Below are 13,930 nucleotides of genomic sequence, written 5' to 3' on the forward strand. Positions count from 1 at the left end.
CCCCCGCGCGGAGGGGGGGAAACGGCCCGCAGCCACAGCCACAGGAGGGGGGAAACGGCCCGGCCCGCAGCCACAGGAGGCCCCCGCGCAGAGGGGGGGGAAACGGCCCGGCCCGCAGCCACAGGAGCCCCCGCGCAGAGGGGGGGAAACGGCCCGGCCCGCAGCCACAGGAGGGGGGAAACGGCTCAACTGTGCAGTGTCACCCCACAACTGTAACACTGCACCGAACCCTCCGCTGTCACCTCACCTGAATAGCGGGAAATCTGCTGCTGGCTGAAAACAGAGAACAGGAGCTGCGCTCACGATCAGGACGGTTGAGGATAGATCCAAGTGTGCTAAGGGACCTCTGGTGACGTCATGCCCATTGCCCATGTGACTAGAAGGGGCGGGGCCTTCGGTATTATAGCTGATACCAGGAATTAATAGTAGATGCTAGAATGTATGGGCTCCTTCCTGGTATGACGTAATTTGTCACGTGATGGGGGCGTCTTCACAGGCAGCCGGATGTTATCAGACAGAATAAACATCTTCTTTTGCTGCCCACTAACCTGGAAGGAGCCCATACATTCTAGATTCAGCCCGGGAGGCAATGGCATCGCCCCGAGTCTTGTGAGATCAGACCACGCCCCTAACACGGACCGGAAGTGATGTCACACCAAGAAGTAGCCCATACAGTTTAGCATTCTACCATTCGTCCAGATCGTGTGCGCAGCTTCTGTTCTCTGTTATCAGCCAGCAGCACATTCCCGCTATTCAGGTGAGGATACAGCGGAGGGTTCGGTGCAGTGTTACAGTTGTGGTGTGAGGAGGGGGCGGATCCCGTTTCCTGGGCGCTGGTTTGGGGGGAGATCCCCGGTGTCGGGCCAGTAGCGGAGCCTCAGTGTCCGCCCCTCAGAGGCTCCTCCCCCGGAGACGTGTGCGGCGGTCTGCGTCCTCTCCCCGGAGACGTCTACAGCGGTCTGCGTCCCCTCCCCCTCGGAGACGTCTGCAGCGGTCTGCGTCCCCTCCCCCTCGGAGACGTCTGCAGCGGTCTGCGTCCCCTCCCCCTCGGAGACGTCTGCAGCGGTCTGCGTCCCCTCCCCCTCGGAGACGTCTGCAGCGGTCTGCGTCCCCTCCCCCTCGGAGACGTCTGCAGCGGTCTGCGTCCCCTCCCCCTCGGAGACGTCTGCAGCGGTCTGCGTCCCCTCCCCCTCGGAGACGTCTGCAGCGGTCTGCGTCCCCTCCCCCTCGGAGACGTCTGCAGCGGTCTGCGTCCCCTCCCCCTCGGAGACGTCTGCAGCGGTCTGCGTCCCCTCCCCCTCGGAGACGTCTGCAGCGGTCTGCGTCCCCTCCCCCTCGGAGACGTCTGCAGCGGTCTGCGTCCCCTCCCCCTCGGAGACGTCTGCAGCGGTCTGCGTCCCCTCCCCCTCGGAGACGTCTGCAGCGGTCTGCGTCCCCTCCCCCTCGGAGACGTCTGCAGCGGTCTGCGTCCCCTCCCCCTCGGAGACGTCTGCAGCGGTCTGCGTCCCCTCCCCCCTCGGAGACGTCTGCAGCGGTCTGCGTCCCCTCCCCCTCGGAGACGTCTGCAGCGGTCTGCGTCCCCTCCCCCTCGGAGACGTCTGCAGCGGTCTGCGTCCCCTCCCCCTCGGAGACGTCTGCAGCGGTCTGCGTCCCCTCCCCCTCGGAGACGTCTGCAGCGGTCTGCGTCCCCTCCCCCTCGGAGACGTCTGCAGCGGTCTGCGTCCTCCTCCCCCTCGGAGACGTCTGCAGCGGTCTGCGTCCTCCTCCCCCTCGGAGACGTCTGCAGCGGTCTGCGTCCTCCTCCCCCCTCGGAGACGTCTGCGGCGGTCTGCGTCCCCTCCCCCTCGGAGACGTCTGCGGCGGTCTGCGTCCCCTCCCCCTCGGAGACGTCTGCGGCGGTCTGCGTCCCCTCCCCCTCGGAGACGTCTGCGGCGGTCTGCGTCCCCTCCCCCTCGGAGACGTCTGCGGCGGTCTGCGTCCCCTCCCCCTCGGAGACGTCTGCGGCGGTCTGCGTCCCCTCCCCCTCGGAGACGTCTGCGGCGGTCTGCGTCCCCTCCCCCTCGGAGACGTCTGCGGCGGTCTGCGTCCCCTCCCCCTCGGAGACGTCTGCGGCGGTCTGCGTCCCCTCCCCCTCGGAGACGTCTGCGGCGGTCTGCGTCCCCTCCCCCTCGGAGACGTCTGCGGCGGTCTGCGTCCCCTCCCCCTCGGAGACGTCTGCGGCGGTCTGCGTCCCCTCCCCCTCGGAGACGTCTGCGGCGGTCTGCGTCCCCTCCCCCTCGGAGACGTCTGCGGCGGTCTGCGTCCCCTCCCCCTCGGAGACGTCTGCGGCGGTCTGCGTCACCTCCCCCTCGGAGACGTCTGCGGCGGTCTGCGTCCCCTCCCCCTCGGAGACGTCTGCGGCGGTCTGCGTCCCCTCCCCCTCGGAGACGTCTGCGGCGGTCTGCGTCCCCCTCCCCCTCGGAGACGTCTGCGGCGGTCTGCGTCCCCTTCCCCTCGGAGACGTCTGCGGCGGTCTGCGTCCCCTCCCCCTCGGAGACGTCTGCGGCGGTCTGCGTCCCCCTCCCCCTCGGAGACGTCTGCGGCGGTCTGCGTCCCCCTCCCCCTCGGAGACGTCTGCGGCGGTCTGCGTCCCCCTCCCCCCTCGGAGACGTCTGCGGCGGTCTGCGTCCCCCTCCCCCTCGGAGACGTCTGCGGCGGTCTGCGTCCCCCCTCCCCCTCGGAGACGTCTGCGGCGGTCTGCGTCCCCCTCCCCCTCGGAGACGTCTGCGGCGGTCTGCGTCCCCCTCCCCCCTCGGAGACGTCTGCGGCGGTCTGCGTCCCCCTCCCCCTCGGAGACGTCTGCGGCGGTCTGCGTCCCCCTCCCCCTCGGAGACGTCTGCGGCGGTCTGCGTCCCCCTCCCCCTCGGAGACGTCTGCGGCGGTCTGCGTCCCCCTCCCCCTCGGAGACGTCTGCGGCGGTCTGCGTCCCCCTCCCCCTCGGAGACGTCTGCGGCGGTCTGCGTCCCCCTCCCCCTCGGAGACGTCTGCGGCGGTCTGCGTCCCCCTCCCCCTCGGAGACGTCTGCGGCGGTCTGCGTCCCCCTCCCCCTCGGAGACGTCTGCGGCGGTCTGCGTCCTCCCCCCCCGGAGACGTGTGCGGCGGTCTGCGTCCTCTTCCCCCCCCCCCAGAGACGTTTGTGGCGGTCTGTGTCCTCTCCCCAGAGATGTCTGCGGCGGTCTGTGTCCTCTCCCCATCTCTCCTGGTTCCTCCATGTTTCCTCCCACACTCCATCCATACTGATAGTGCAGATAATGAGCCCCGATGGGGACAGTGATCATCTCTGTACAGTGCTGTGCTATTAATAGCTCCATATACCTGACAACAATGTGCAGACACCAGATTATTACACCACTATAGAGAAGGGGCAGCTTCCAGGGACCTCACTATCGGCCCCCTGCAGACCCCCGACTATGGCCCCCTGCAGAGCCCCCACTATGGCCCCCTGCAGACCCCTCACTATGGCCCCCTGCAGACCCCTCACTATGGCCCCCTGCAGACCCCTCACTATGGCCCCCTGCAGACCCCTCACTATGGCCCCCTGCAGACCCCCCACTATCACTGTGAAGGCCTAGGCTATGAATCGTTTGTCCAGTATAATAATAATAAGATAATCTGTTCTTTGAATGCTTTATGTATTGCTTCTCTATATATACCTAATTGAAATATTACCGGAATGTATAACCAATACAAATTATGCTGAGGGCTAGGTAGAATAAGTTTTAGTTCTTGAATAAGTAACTGACATTGTTTCATTCATAGACTCTCGTCTATGTCTAAACACTAACGAATGTTGCTCAGGCTGTTTGGACAAGAAATGAACTATGCCCGGCTAGCTGGTTGGTTAATATAGAACGTGGATATATTGAGTAAGCTGTGTATATATATATATAGATATAGATATATATATATATATAATATAACATTTAGTCCTCAATGAAACCGCACTTCAGTATAATATAATAACCAACCTTGAACAGGTGTGCATGTTCAATAAGGAAGTGACAATGTGAAAAGATTAAAACCAATTTTTTATTAATATATACTGTATTTTTCGCTTTATAAGACGCACCTGATTATAAGACGCACCCCCAAATTTGGTGAAGGAAAAGAGAATTTTTTTTTTTAAATGTTAAATGGGGTCCATCTTATAATGCCAGTGTCCCTCTAATAAATCATATAGGGTATATGTCCCTCATAGCCCCCCATCCTAAAATTAGCCTCCTTAATCTGGATATGGCCCCCTTATATTGAATATAGCCCCCTCGTGAAGGCACATGTTCCCCTGTGCTGCCTATGGCCCCCTATGGATTGCACACAATCCCCTGTGCTGCCTATGGTCCCCTATGGATTGCACACGTTTCCCTGTGTTAGATATTGCCCCCATGCTGCTGCCCATGGCCCCTATAGATCGCACAAGTCCCCCTGTGTTAGATATCGCCCCCATGCTGCTGCCCATGGCCCCTATAGATCGCACAAGTCCCCCTGTGTTAGATATCGCCCCCATAGTGCTGCCCATGGCCCCTATATAGATCGCACACGTGACACGTCCCCCTGTGTTAGATATCGCCCCCATAGTGCTGCCCATGGCCCCTATATAGATCGCACACGTGACACGTCCCCCTGTGTTAGATATCGCCCCCATAGTGCTGCCCATGGCCCCTATATAGATCGCACAAGTCCCCCTGTGTCAGATATCGCCCCCATAGTGCTGCCCATGGCCCCTATAGATCGCACAAGTCCCCCTGTGTTAGATATCGCCCCCATAGTGCTGCCCATGGCCCCTATAGATCGCACAAGTCCCCCTGTGTTAGATATCGCCCCCATAGTGCTGGCCATGGCCCCTATATAGATCGCACAAATTCCCCTGTGTTAGATATCGCCCCCATAGTGCTGCCCATGGCCCCTATATAGAATACACAAGTCCCCCTGTGTTAGATATCGCCCCCATAGTGCTACCCATGGCCCCTATAGATCGCACAAGTCCCCCTGTGTTAGATATCGCCCCCATAGTGCTGCCCATGGCTCCTATATAGATCGCACAAGTCCCCCTGTGTTAGATATCGCCCCCATAGTGCTGCCCATGGCTCCTATATAGATCGCACAAGTCCCCCTGTGTTAGATATCGCCCCCATAGTGCTGTCCATGGCCCCTATATAGATCGCACAAGTCCCCCTGTGTTAGATATCGCCCCCATAGTGCTGCCCCTGGCCCCTATATAGATCACACAAGTCCCCCTGTGTTAGATATCGCCCCCATAGTGCTGCCCATGGCCCCTATATAGATCACACAAGTCCCCCTGTGTTAGATATCGCCCCCATAGTGCTGCCCATGGCCCCTATATAGATCGCACAAGTCCCCCTGTGTTAGATAGCGCCCCTATGCTGCTGCCCATGGCCCCTATAGATCGCACAAGTCCCCCGGTGTTAGATATCGCCCCCATAGTGCTGCCCATGGCCCCTATAGATCGCACAAGTCCCCCTGTGTTAGATATCGCCCCCATAGTGCTGGCCATGGCCCCTATAGATCGCACAAGTCCCCCTGTGTTAGATATCGCCCCCATAGTGCTGCCCATGGCCCCTATATAGATCGCACAAGTTCCCCTGTGTTAGATATCGCCCCCATAGTGCTGCCCATGGCCCCTATAGATCGCACAAGTCCCCCTGTGTTAGATATCGCCCCCATAATGCTGCCCATGGCTCCTATATAGATCACACAAGTCCCCCTGTGTTAGATATCGCCCCCATAATGCTGCCCATGGCCCCTATATAGATCGCACAAGTCCCCCTGTGTTAAATATCGCCCCCATAGTGCTGGCCATGGCCCCTATAGATCGCACAAGTCCCCCTGTGTTAGATATCGCCCCCATAATGCTGCCCATGGCCCCTATATAGATCGCACAAGTCCCCCTGTGTTAGATATCGCCCCCATAGTGCTGGCCATGGCCCCTATAGATCGCACAAGTCCCCCTGTGTTCGATATCGCCCCCATAGTGCTGCCCATGGCCCCTATATAGATCGCACAAGTCCCCCTATGTTAGATATCGCCGCCATAGTGCTGCCCATGCCCCTATAGATCGCACAAGTCCCCCTGTGTTAGATATCGCCCCCATAGTGCTGTCCATGGCCCCTATATAGATCACACAAGTCCCCCTGTGTTAGATATCGCCCCCATAGTGCTGCCCATGGCCCCTATATAGATCGCACAAGTCCCCCTGTGTCAGATATCGCCCCCATAGTGCTGCCCATGGCCCCTATAGATCGCACAAGTCCCCCTGTGTTAGATATCGCCCCTATATAGATCGCACAAGTCCCCCTGTGTTAGATATCACCCCCATAGTGCTACCCATGGCCCCTATAGATCGCACAAGTCCCCCTGTGTTAGATATCACCCCCATGGTGCTATCCATGGCCCCTATAGATCGCACAAGTCCCCCGTGTTAGATATCGTCCCCATAGTGCTGTCCATGGCCCCTATATAGATCGCACAAGTCCCCCTGTGTTAGATATCGCCCCCATGCTGCTGCCCATGGCCCCTATATAGATCGCACAAGTCCCCCTGTGTTAGATATCGCCCCCATAGTGCTGCCCATGGCCCCTATATAGATCGCACAAGTCCCCCGTGTTAGATATCTCCCCCATAGTGCTGCCCATGGCCCCTATAGATCGCACAAGTCCCCCTGTGTTAGATATCGCCCCCATAGTGCTGCCCATGGCCCCTATAGATCGCACAAGTCCCCCTGTGTTAGATATCACCCCCATGGTGCTGTCCATGGCCCCTATAGATCGCACAAGTCCCCCGTGTTAGATATCGTCCCCATAGTGCTGTCCATGGCCCCTATATAGATCGCACAAGTCCCCCTGTGTTAGATATCGCCCCCATGCTGCTGCCCATGGCCCCTATATAGATCGCACAAGTCCCCCTGTGTTAGATATCGCCCCCATGCTGCTGTCCATGGCCCCTATATAGAATACACAAGTCCCCCTGTGTTAGATATCGCCCCCATAGTGCTGCCCATGGCCCCTATAGATCGCACAAGTCCCCCTGTGTTAGATATCGCCCCCATAGTGCTGGCCATGGCCCCTATATATATCGCACAAGTCCCCCTGTGTTAGATATCGCCCCCATGCTGCTGCCCATGGCCCCTATATAGATCGCACAAGTCCCCCTGTGTTAGATATCGCCCCCATAGTGCTGCCCATGGCCCCTATATAGATCGCACAAGTCCCCCTGTGTTAGATATCGCCCCCATAGTGCTGCCCATGGCCCCTATATAGATCGCACAAGTCCCCCTGTGTTAGATATCGCCCCCATAGTGCTGTCCATGGCCCCTATATAGATCACACAAGTCCCCCTGTGTTAGATATCGCCCCCATGGTGCTGTCCATGGCCCCTATATAGATCGCACAAGTCCCCCTGTGTTAGATATCGCCCCCATAGTGCTGCCCATGGCCCCTATATAGATCGCACAAGTCCCCCTGTGTTAGATATCTCCCCCATAGTGCTGCCCATGGCCCCTATAGATCGCACAAGTCCCCCTGTGTTAGATATCGCCCCCATAGTGCTGGCCATGGCCCCTATATAGATCGCACAAGTCCCCCTGTGTTAGATATCGCCCCCATAGTGCTGCCCATGGCCCCTATATAGAATACACAAGTCCCCCTGTGTTAGATATCGCCCCCATAGTGCTGCCCATGGCCCCTATAGATCGCACAAGTCCCCCTGTGTTAGATATCGCCCCCATAGTGCTGGCCATGGCCCCTATATAGATCGCACAAGTCCCCCTGTGTTAGATATCGCCCCCATAGTGCTGCCCATGGCTCTTATATAGATCGCACAAGTCCCCCTGTGTTAGATATCGCCCCCATAGTGCTGTCCATGGCCCCTATATAGATCGCACAAGTCCCCCTGTGTTAGATATCGCCCCCATAGTGCTGCCCCTGGCCCCTATATAGATCACACAAGTCCCCCCTGTGTTAGATATCGCCCCCATAGTGCTGCCCATGGCCCCTATATAGATCACACAAGTCCCCCTGTGTTAGATATCGCCCCCATAGTGCTGTCCATGGCCCCTATATAGATCGCACAAGTCCCCCTGTGTTAGATAGCGCCCCCATAGTGCTGCCCATGGCCCCTATAGATCGCACAAGTCCCCCTGTGTTAGATATCGCCCCCATAATGCTGCCCATGGCCCCTATATAGATCACACAAGTCCCCCTGTGTTAGATATCGCCCCCATAGTGCTGCCCATGGCCCCTATAGATCGCACAAGTCCCCCTGTGTTAGATATCGCCCCCATAGTGCTGCCCATGGCCCCTATAGATCACACAAGTCCCCCTGTGTTAGATATCGCCCCCATAGTGCTGCCCATGGCCCCTATAGATCGCACAAGTCCCCCTGTGTTAGATATCGCCCCCATAGTGCTGTCCATGGCCCCTATATAGATCGCACAAGTCCCCCTGTGTTAGATATCGCCCCCATAGTGCTGCCCATGGCCCCTATATAGATCGCACAAGTCCCCCTGTGTTAGATAGCACCCCTATGCTGCTGCCCATGGCCCCTATAGATCGCACAAGTCCCCCGGTGTTAGATATCGCCCCCATAGTGCTGCCCATGGCCCCTATAGATCGCACAAGTCCCCCTGTGTTAGATATCGCCCCCATAGTGCTGGCCATGGCCCCTATAGATCGCACAAGTCCCCCTGTGTTAGATATCGCCCCCATAATGCTGCCCATGGCCCCTATATAGATCACACAAGTCCCCCTGTGTTAGATATCGCCCCCATAGTGCTGCCCATGGCCCCTATATAGATCGCACAAGTCCCCCTGTGTTAGATATCGCCCCCATAGTGCTGGCCATGGCCCCTATAGATCGCACAAGTCCCCCTGTGTTAGATATCGCCCCCATAATGCTGCCCATGGCCCCTATATAGATCGCACAAGTCTCCCTTTGTTAGATATCGCCCCCATAGTGCTGCCCATGGCCCCTATAGATCGCACACGTCCCCCTGTGTTAGATATCGCCCCCATAGTGCTGTCCATGGCCCCTATATAGATCGCACAAGTCCCCCTGTGTTAGATATCGCCCCCATAGTGCTGTCCATGGTCCCTATATAGATCGCACAAGTCCCCCTGTGTTAGATATCGCCCCCATAGTGCTGCCCATGGCCCCTATATAGATCGCACAAGTCCCCCTATGTTAGATATCGCCGCCATAGTGCTGCCCATGGCCCCTATAGATCGCACAAGTCCCCCTGTGTTAGATATCGCCCCCATAGTGCTGTCCATGGCCCCTATATAGATCACACAAGTCCCCCTGTGTTAGATATCGCCCCCATAGTGCTGCCCATGGCCCCTATATAGATCGCACAAGTCCCCCTGTGTCAGATATCGCCCCCATAGTGCTGCCCATGGCCCCTATAGATCGCACAAGTCCCCCTGTGTTAGATATCGCCCCCATAGTGCTGCCCATGGCCCCTATATAGATCGCACAAGTCCCCCTGTGTTAGATATCGCCCCCATAGTGCTACCCATGGCCCCTATAGATCGCACAAGTCCCCCTGTGTTAGATATCACCCCCATGGTGCTGTCCATGGCCCCTATAGATCGCTCAAGTCCCCCGTGTTAGATATCGTCCCCATAGTGCTGTCCATGGCCCCTATATAGATCGCACAAGTCCCCCTGTGTTAGATATCGCCCCCATGCTGCTGCCCATGGCCCCTATATAGATCGCACAAGTCCCCCTGTGTTAGATATCGCCCCCATAGTGCTGCCCATGGCCCCTATATAGATCGCACAAGTCCCCCTGTGTTAGATATCGCCCCCATGCTGCTGCCCATGGCCCCTATATAGATCACACAAGTCCCCCTGTGTTAGATATCACCCCCATAGTGCTGCCCATGGTCCCTATAGATCGCACAAGTCCCCCTGTGTTAGATATCGCCCCCATAGTGCTGCCCATGGCCCCTATATAGATCTCACAAGTCCCCCTGTGTTAGATATCTCCCCCATAGTGCTGCCCATGGCCCCTATATAGATCGCACACGTCCCCCTGTGTTAGATATCGCCCCCATAGTGCTGCCCATGGCCCCTATAGATCGCACAAGTCCCCCTGTGTTAGATATCGCCCCCATAGTGCTGTCCATGGCCCCTATATAGATCGCACAAGTCCCCCTGTGTTAGATATCGCCCCCATAGTGCTGTCCATGGCCCCTATATAGATCGCACAAGTCCCCCTGTGTTAGATATCGCCCCCATAGTGCTGTCCATGGCCCCTATATAGATCGCACAAGTCCCCCTGTGTTAGATATCGCCCCCATAGTGCTGCCCATGGCCCCTATAGATCGCACAAGTCCCCCTGTGTTAGATATCGCCCCCATAGTGCTGCCCATGGCCCCTATAGATCGCACAAGTCCCCCTGTGTTAGATATCGCCCCCATAGTGCTGTCCATGGCCCCTATATAGATCGCACAAGTCCCCCTGTGTTAGATATCGCCCCCATAGTGCTGTCCATGGCCCTTATATAGATCGCACAAGTCCCCCTGTGTCAGATATCGCCCCCATAGTGCTGCCCATGGCCCCTATAGATCGCACAAGTCCCCCTGTGTTAGATAGCGCCCCTATGCTGCTGCCCATGGCCCCTATAGATCGCACAAGTCCCCCGGTGTTAGATATCGCCCCCATAGTGCTGCCCATGGCCCCTATAGATCGCACAAGTCCCCCTGTGTTAGATATCGCCCCCATAGTGCTGTCCATGGCTCCTATATAGATCGCACAAGTCCCCCTGTGTTAGATATCGCCCCCATAGTGCTGTCCATGGCCCCTATATAGATCGCACAAGTCCCCCTGTGTTAGATAGCGCCCCCATAGTGCTGCCCATGGCCCCTATAGATCGCACAAGTCCCCCTGTGTTAGATAGCGCCCCTATGCTGCTGCCCATGGCCCCTATAGATCGCACAAGTCCCCCGGTGTTAGATATCGCCCCCATAGTGCTGCCCATGGCCCCTATAGATCGCACAAGTCCCCCTGTGTTAGATATCGCCCCCATAGTGCTGTCCATGGCCCCTATATAGATCGCACAAGTCCCCCTGTGTTAGATATCGCCCCCATAGTGCTGTCCATGGCCCCTATATAGATCGCACAAGTCCCCCTGTGTTAGATAGCGCCCCCATAGTGCTGCCCATGGCCCCTATAGATCGCACAAGTCCCCCTGTGTTAGATATCGCCCCCATAATGCTGCCCATGGCCCCTATATAGATCACACAAGTCCCCCTGTGTTAGATATCGCCCCCATAGTGCTGCCCATGGCCCCTATAGATCGCACAAGTCCCCCTGTGTTAGATATCGCCCCCATAGTGCTGCCCATGGCCCCTATAGATCACACAAGTCCCCCTGTGTTAGATATCGCCCCCATAGTGCTGCCCATGGCCCCTATAGATCGCACAAGTCCCCCTGTGTTAGATATCGCCCCCATAGTGCTGTCCATGGCCCCTATATAGATCGCACAAGTCCCCCTGTGTTAGATATCGCCCCCATAGTGCTGCCCATGGCCCCTATATAGATCGCACAAGTCCCCCTGTGTTAGATAGCACCCCTATGCTGCTGCCCATGGCCCCTATAGATCGCACAAGTCCCCCGGTGTTAGATATCGCCCCCATAGTGCTGCCCATGGCCCCTATAGATCGCACAAGTCCCCCTGTGTTAGATATCGCCCCCATAGTGCTGGCCATGGCCCCTATAGATCGCACAAGTCCCCCTGTGTTAGATATCGCCCCCATAATGCTGCCCATGGCCCCTATATAGATCACACAAGTCCCCCTGTGTTAGATATCGCCCCCATAGTGCTGCCCATGGCCCCTATATAGATCGCACAAGTCCCCCTGTGTTAGATATCGCCCCCATAGTGCTGGCCATGGCCCCTATAGATCGCACAAGTCCCCCTGTGTTAGATATCGCCCCCATAATGCTGCCCATGGCCCCTATATAGATCGCACAAGTCTCCCTGTGTTAGATATCGCCCCCATAGTGCTGCCCATGGCCCCTATAGATCGCACAAGTCCCCCTGTGTTAGATATCGCCCCCATAGTGCTGTCCATGGCCCCTATATAGATCGCACAAGTCCCCCTGTGTTAGATATCGCCCCCATAGTGCTGTCCATGGTCCCTATATAGATCGCACAAGTCCCCCTGTGTTAGATATCGCCCCCATAGTGCTGCCCATGGCCCCTATATAGATCGCACAAGTCCCCCTATGTTAGATATCGCCGCCATAGTGCTGCCCATGGCCCCTATAGATCGCACAAGTCCCCCTGTGTTAGATATCGCCCCCATAGTGCTGTCCATGGCCCCTATATAGATCACACAAGTCCCCCTGTGTTAGATATCGCCCCCATAGTGCTGCCCATGGCCCCTATATAGATCGCACAAGTCCCCCTGTGTCAGATATCGCCCCCATAGTGCTGCCCATGGCCCCTATAGATCGCACAAGTCCCCCTGTGTTAGATATCGCCCCCATAGTGCTGCCCATGGCCCCTATATAGATCGCACAAGTCCCCCTGTGTTAGATATCGCCCCCATAGTGCTACCCATGGCCCCTATAGATCGCACAAGTCCCCCTGTGTTAGATATCACCCCCATGGTGCTGTCCATGGCCCCTATAGATCGCTCAAGTCCCCCGTGTTAGATATCGTCCCCATAGTGCTGTCCATGGCCCCTATATAGATCGCACAAGTCCCCCTGTGTTAGATATCGCCCCCATGCTGCTGCCCATGGCCCCTATATAGATCGCACAAGTCCCCCTGTGTTAGATATCGCCCCCATAGTGCTGCCCATGGCCCCTATATAGATCGCACAAGTCCCCCTGTGTTAGATATCGCCCCCATGCTGCTGCCCATGGCCCCTATATAGATCACACAAGTCCCCCTGTGTTAGATATCACCCCCATAGTGCTGCCCATGGTCCCTATAGATCGCACAAGTCCCCCTGTGTTAGATATCGCCCCCATAGTGCTGCCCATGGCCCCTATATAGATCTCACAAGTCCCCCTGTGTTAGATATCTCCCCCATAGTGCTGCCCATGGCCCCTATATAGATCGCACACGTCCCCCTGTGTTAGATATCGCCCCCATAGTGCTGCCCATGGCCCCTATAGATCGCACAATTCCCCCTGTGTTAGATATCGCCCCCATAGTGCTGTCCATGGCCCCTATATAGATCGCACAAGTCCCCCTGTGTTAGATATCGCCCCCATAGTGCTGTCCATGGCCCCTATATAGATCGCACAAGTCCCCCTGTGTTAGATATCGCCCCCATAGTGCTGCCCATGGCCCCTATATAGATCGCACAAGTCCCCCGTGTTAGATATCTCCCCCATAGTGCTGCCCATGGCCCCTATAGATCGCACAAGTCCCCCTGTGTTAGATATCGCCCCCATAGTGCTGCCCATGGCCCCTATAGATCGCACAAGTCCCCCTGTGTTAGATATCACCCCCATGGTGCTGTCCATGGCCCCTATAGATCGCACAAGTCCCCCGTGTTAGATATCGTCCCCATAGTGCTGTCCATGGCCCCTATATAGATCGCACAAGTCCCCCTGTGTTAGATATCGCCCCCATGCTGCTGCCCATGGCCCCTATATAGATCGCACAAGTCCCCCTGTGTTAGATATCGCCCCCATGCTGCTGTCCATGGCCCCTATATAGAATACACAAGTCCCCCTGTGTTAGATATCGCCCCCATAGTGCTGCCCATGGCCCCTATAGATCGCACAAGTCCCCCTGTGTTAGATATCGCCCCCATAGTGCTGGCCATGGCCCCTATATATATCGCACAAGTCCCCCTGTGTTAGATATCGCCCCCATGCTGCTGCCCATGGCCCCTATATAGATCGCACAAGTC

General features: G+C 57.2%; 1 pseudogene; it reads left to right on the forward strand.

The window, feature by feature from the left end:
* The first annotated feature begins 505 nt into the window (after nucleotides 1-505).
* The window catches only part of LOC142272600 (uncharacterized), a 140,505-nt pseudogene continuing 127,080 nt past the window's right edge, over nucleotides 506-13,930 (forward strand).

This window comes from Anomaloglossus baeobatrachus, unplaced genomic scaffold (assembly GCF_048569485.1).
Source record: "Anomaloglossus baeobatrachus isolate aAnoBae1 unplaced genomic scaffold, aAnoBae1.hap1 Scaffold_352, whole genome shotgun sequence".
NCBI lineage: Eukaryota > Metazoa > Chordata > Amphibia > Anura > Aromobatidae > Anomaloglossus > Anomaloglossus baeobatrachus.